General features: G+C 37.4%; 1 long non-coding RNA gene across 1 annotated transcript; it reads left to right on the top strand.

The window, feature by feature from the left end:
- Window positions 1-4,002: 4,002 nt before the first annotated feature.
- On the top strand, window positions 4,003-5,992 carry LOC139857145 (uncharacterized). The gene is made up of 5 exons (XR_011762350.1): window positions 4,003-4,020; window positions 4,772-4,820; window positions 5,488-5,542; window positions 5,642-5,705; window positions 5,838-5,992. It is a non-coding gene; the product is annotated as an uncharacterized lncRNA (long non-coding RNA).
- The last annotated feature ends 537 nt before the right edge of the window (window positions 5,993-6,529 follow it).

Genomic DNA, 6,529 nt, shown 5'->3' with positions numbered 1-6,529 from the left:
TACATTAAGTTTAAGTGTCATCATAATCATCATTCATCATCATAAAAGCTAAGTAAGTTTGATAAGAATAGATATCGAAACAATAGGCTGACTTCGGTCAGCTGCTATGACCTCTATACAAAACGAAAAGACGTGTAGTCAATGGCTATGGCTCCGTATATGAGTCCTCTAACCGTTGACTGATTTTCAGAACCTAACTCGTCATCCTTTGACCGTGGAGACGGTTTAAGTGCGAGTAGGTCAGAAATTTCAGCACAACGTTACAACGGCGTAGTGACTTTCGGAGGGCTATAAATCCTAAACCGTATGTCGGATTAAGTCGAGGCCTAAAAGAAAAGTCATCTACTCGAAATGAAATAACTGAATATCAATTTTCTAGAAGTCCAGGAATCTGATCAGATCCCGAAAAACAGTAAACAAGTGCTTCGGTGGGGTTCTTGGTGCTTGATGCTCATCACGGTTCTCATCCTTGATGCTTGTAAGCTTCAAGTGTACAACTCATTGATAGGTTAGCATCACCTTGACCAAGATTCTACCATCGACACAAAATATGTTAAGATCAAGTAAGAACACAACTCATTTAAGAGTCTTAGATGGATGATGAACCAAGGTTACATCATATCCTTAGTCTTAACACAATTACAAGTTCTATTTACAACTAAAGCTACAAACTTTACTTCAATCAAACAAGTATGAACATAATCTAAATCAAATAAAGTGATAGAATCCTAAACTAGAGAGCTTGGATCCTTTTCACACAAGTTATAAGATTACAAAGCTAGAAAGCTTGAATCTTTACAAGATTAATGAGACCATAAGCTATAAAGCTAAGATTTTTAACAAAATAATGAAAGTAATGAGACCATAAGCTAAAAAGCTAAGATCTTTAACATAATAATGAGACCCTAAGCTAAAAAGCTTAGATCTTTAGTGTTCTTGAAGATCATGAAGCATAAAGCTTGGATCTTTAAGATACATGAAGATTACAAACACAAGTTTGAATCTTTATAACAAAATAACAAGATTAAAGCTAAAAGATTTAGATCTACAAAGTAGGTGAAGATTCAAAGCTAGAAAGCTTGAATCTTCCATGTTCTTGAAGGATTCAAATTCATGTTTGAATCTACAAGATGTAATCAAGATCAAAAGCTAAAAAGCTTGATCTTCTAATGATGATGATGAACTCGTGATGATGAGAAGGAGAAGAAGAAAAGAAATTCAAAATACTTACAAGCTTTAGACTAGAGAGAAAATAAATGAACAAGTGTGTGTAAATTGTGAATGGAAATCAAGTGTGAATGGTGAGGAAATGGCTTAGTATTTATAGGAGGTGAGGTGAGGGTGGTGGTGGTTAGGTCGTGGGTTTCCAAGGGGGACAAGGGGGATACCTTTTTGCTTTTTGGTTAATGGTTGTCTAAAGTTGGTGCTTGTGTTAGGATCTCATGCAACATTAAGGATAATACTTGACAAAAATGCCAGCATGTTTCCTCTAATAAATGGGCATTTGTCTTACTTATTAATGGGTCACTAGTTACTTATAATTGGGCTAATTAAATAGTCCACTAACTAGTGTAGGGTGGGCTAAGGTCCAACAAGGTAGAAAGTCCAACAAGACTAACTAGTGTGCTCTAGTAAATTACTAAGCGTAATTAAGCATCCAAAAACCCAAGTAATTGTTATTATAAAATAACAATTAGTATTTCGTAGTCATAATATTCCGATTACGACAAAAGTTAAACGTGTACGCAGTACGCAATTCGTTAAAAATGTCAAGTGACACTAACGGTCATAAAGGCTTCCGAGGATTAAGTTAAGTATTGTACGTACTTAATGATACGCTTTAACATATAAATGAAAGTAGTCAACGTGTAGGGAGTTCCCAGAGTATAATATAGCTCAGTACGCACAAATACGCAGTTTCGTGAAAACACAAAGCACAAAAGAAAGTCGAAAAAAGTCGGGTCATTACATCACAATATTAGCATGTCGATCGAAAGCATCAGTTACATCAATAGACCAGTCATATGAGTCATCATCGGAGGTAATAGCTAAGGCCTTTGAAGACTCATCCACAATTGGAACGTTGACAGTATTTTTTTGATTCTCGTTTCTGGTTATGGAATGGATTATGAAAGCCTGGTTGCTTCGGCTTAGTACAGTTTCTCTTAAAGTGACCCAACTCATGACAATTGTGACACCTAACTTTATTCATGTCGAAGCTAAACTTGGTATTCTTGCTCACACCCAAGTTCTTCTCACCAGTCTTTTCTATATACCTCTTTACCCTGCGAATTACACTTCCCATAGCTCAGAGAATATCCATTTCCTCCATCTCATTTTCATCTATCTGATCATAGTCTTCCTGTTCCAAATGACTGTTCCTGATTCTTCTATGTAACAGATCATTGTACGAATTCACCACCATAGAGACCAACGCCATATCCTCCTCAACCCCTTGAATCATACGCAAGCTAATATTCTCAGTTCGCAAGACCTCGATGCTTGCATCCTTGCTTGAAGTTGTCTGATAAAGAACACTTTGTGGTGCAGGAGTGACATAACTTGACGTTATTTTTTGAGTATTTGAAGTAAAAGCTGTTTGAGGTGGGGGCGTGTTTCTTATCAGCTGTACCAATTTTCGGAGCTTTATAAGTCACAGGATTCTGAAATGTCTCCAACCTCTTCAATCTCTCCTGAAACTCGAGCTATTTTGCCTGTAGTTTAGTAACAAAAGCACTCAATGAATTATCCAGTATAGCAAACGACTTCTCAATCTCAAGAATAATGGGATCCCACTTTATTGGTAGACCCTCACGAAAGCACTGTACCAACTTCTTATTAGGAAACACAATATCAACACGTTTAAGCTCCGTCAATAAGTGACGATACCTAGCAACCGCATCTTTTAAAGATTCATCTGGCTGAACGACAAAATTCTTCCATTCTTTCTTCAGAACCTTACCCTTTGTTATACTGTACTCAGCAGTCCCCTCATTTCCACTCTCAAGAGCATTCCACAGGGTGTATGTAGTCAGATGCATCTCAAACTGATGGAATATCTCCTTAGAAAGAGCCTGAGTAAGATGACTGTATGCATTGCATTCAAGATTGTAATCTTCTCATTCAGCTACAGTGAGTTCCATTGGAGTCTTGGCTTCCCCATGATCCTTAGTTGGAAATGTATATTCAGCCTTCAAGAAATTATACAACCGAGAATCTATTCCGTTCAATGAGATCAAAAACCTAGGTTTCCATTCTGCAAAGTCATCCAATGATTCAAGCCTAGGTACTCGATAAGAACTACCAATCTCAGTTTCTGTCTTAAGCAAATGATGAAGACCTGACGACGAAGCACCGACAAGAGCTGACTGCATTTATGGAGATATTTTTCCTGGAGATTCAAAAATATCTGACATTGTAACCATACGGTTGCACGACACGGATGCAGGAATTAACACGGTTGCACTACCCGGGTGCAGGATTTAACACGGATGCAGGTTACACGGTTGCAGTGTGTAGCCGGATGATATTATACGGTTGCAATGTGTAACCGAACGGGTACATGATGTATCCGTACGGTTGTAGTGTTACACGGTTGGAGTTTAAGCGGATGAAAATTACACGAATACAGAGATGTATCCGTGCGGTTGTGGTATCCGGGTGATGTATCCGTACGGTTGTAGAGTGTAACTGTACGGTTGTATGCTTGGTCGAATCTGGGCAGAAAACTGCACAGAAGCTAGGGTTTACGGTTTGGGTTGATCTAGCACTCGATCTGGACCAAATCACTGATTGTTTATACAAACAGTGAGTATTTTTAAGAATCACTTGGAGATAACAGTTGTATGTGAACGACATCTGCCATAGTCATTGTTAGGAAGTCATAATCACTCGGAGACATTCGTTCCACATCTTTCGACTACTGTTGCTAGCACGTCTGGAGCTGCAGGAGACATTGCAACTATCCCACTAGGGATGAGATCGGTACGGATACCGTACCGAACCGTACTGAAACCGAAGGTACAGAAACTGAAATTTTCCGAAATCAAGAATCGAATACCGTACTGAATTAAGAAAATGGTACGGGTCCGGTATCGATATCGGTACGGGTATTTTTGGTATAGTACCGAATGGTACCGAAATCTTGAAATAGTAGAGACATTAAATATGCTATATGTATGGACTAATAGTTAACTCACAACTTGTGCTGTATGAGAGTATGTTCTTCAACCTTGCACATAAAAAAAAAGTATTTTTGATGCTGAGAAACTACTAATATAGTTCTTTTTTAGTTAATAAAATATACTCTTGCTACAAGTTTGTCTCTAAGACTCATTGTATCGGTTGAGTGGGGAGGGCGTGGCCATCCTACTTGGCACCCAACCAACGCCCCATATTGCAGTATCAATTCGTGGCTTGTTCAAAAATGGGGACTGCACGTTGTAAAGCAACGGGATGGGCAACGGAGTTGTTTACTAATTTATTAATTTTATATTATTTTATACCACTTTTTAATATTTAACCCAATTATATTTTAACACATCATCACAATACTTCCAACCCACACCAAAAACCCACACAACCACTACTCCACAAAAATAACTCACACGTCCTAGTCATCAAAAAGCAACTCACGCCCCCAACCCACGCCCCAACCACTAGAAATGGTCTAAACTGTCGGGAGATGCTTCTATATTCAATTAGAAAAGAATTGTGATTTTTTTTTTCTCTTGTTTTCTCCCTAACAATTTAATATTTTTGTAAATATCAGGATGCTCGAGTAATCAAGCTGGGTGCACAATGTAACATGTACTGATTTTGTAAGTGCAACTCTTTATACTTTTCCACTCTTCCAGTTAAGAGCCACTTTGGTCATGAACATAGGCTTCAGTGCATTGAGAATATTGTTTTTTCTATTAGTTAAAAAATCTAGAACTAAGAACCAAATATATAACAAGCTGTGATCCTGGTTCATATATCAAGCGGCGCTTGATGTATCTCACTCTTCAAGATGGTTGCTAACGATCACTACTAAACAGAAACATTATGTGCAACAATGAAATGGTGATGTTTCATTACTTGCATTTGTATGCATGAATGTAAGCTTGGGCTGAATAATAAAAGTCTTGTGAAAAAAAATTCGGTATTCAAAATCGATTTCCCCGTACTGAACTGGTACCGATCCCGAATGTACCGAAACCGAATCCCTATCGGTACCGATTTTCGGTACCGGTACCGGTTCGGTTTCGGTTTTTCGGGATTTTTGCTCACCCCTAATCCCACCTGTTTAGAAGGGTAATGCCTTATTTACTTATGTGGTGTTTTGTAATTCATGTTGTTGTTTTTAATGACTTATATCCTTTTTATGATTTATAATGAATTGACTTAGTTGCCTCTTTATTTGTTATTTGCATAGTATAAATTAGTTATTCTAATTTGGCAGCAACTAACTAACTACAAGTCAAACTATCGTTCATTTACGTGCAGCTGCTATATGTGACGCTGAGGGAAACACATAAAGTTGCTGGAATCGTTATCCCGGGTACTGTCATATTGCCGAAACTATATTTTGGCAAAGAGGAAATTGCCATAACAGTTCATGTATCATATGATTTATTCTTACTGTACATCTAAATTGCAGCATTAATTCGGCGTGATTTCAAGAACCTTAGTGATGTATTCATAAACTTTCCATCATTCATAAGGTTGGTTAGTTCATGTCACATATAATAGTTACCAAAGGGTCAATCTGGTTTGTTTTATCCAAAACATTTCTGAATAAGTAACTTTTTTTGTTTGATTTTTTTTTCTTTTTTTCTTTTGGCATGCTAAATAAGGACGATATAGAGATGAACAGCTGCATTCATCTTGCCATCTCTATTTTCAACAGCTCTATACATAGACCATATTCGCTAGAAATTATATCATTATACATTTGGGTCGTCCATCTGATTCTAAAGCTGCAATCATAAGATAATGGAGTTTATTTGAGAATCACCAGCTAGCTACGTAAATTGGTATATCGTTTCCACTGAATATGATGGCGTTGGCGTTGGACAGGTATCTTTATTCATTTTATTAAAGTACAACGTTATAAAGTTGTACTATTGTTAAGAGTTTAGATCTGAATGCAGTGGTTGGAGGTACAATTGGTAGCAAATATTGCGCGGCAAGTGTTCGAGAGGATTAAGTGGATTTAGTTGAATTAGTTGGACTAAAAGCTATGTTGGCAGATAAGAATGAAAGAATGATTCATTTGTTCAAGATAGCCACACCACATGGCCCACTGTAGTCAATGTCGCTCCACGGCTTAAGGTATTTTTCTATCTAACACATTAATGTGTTTGATATATTTTTAACATTCATAATTTCATGTTGCAAACGGAATTCTAGGTAGGGGATCAAGTTTTTCTACACAACATTTTTAACCCTAACGAGAAGGTAACAAAAGGATGGTTGAGGTGCTTGGATCCAACTCAGACAGTTGGTGGTCTAGAGATTGGATAGGATAGAAATTCAAGTGATCATT

The sequence above is a fragment of the Rutidosis leptorrhynchoides genome, chromosome 7 (assembly GCF_046630445.1).
Source record: "Rutidosis leptorrhynchoides isolate AG116_Rl617_1_P2 chromosome 7, CSIRO_AGI_Rlap_v1, whole genome shotgun sequence".
In the NCBI taxonomy this organism is placed as follows: domain Eukaryota; kingdom Viridiplantae; phylum Streptophyta; class Magnoliopsida; order Asterales; family Asteraceae; genus Rutidosis; species Rutidosis leptorrhynchoides.
This window is presented reverse-complemented; position numbering and strand designations above follow the sequence as displayed.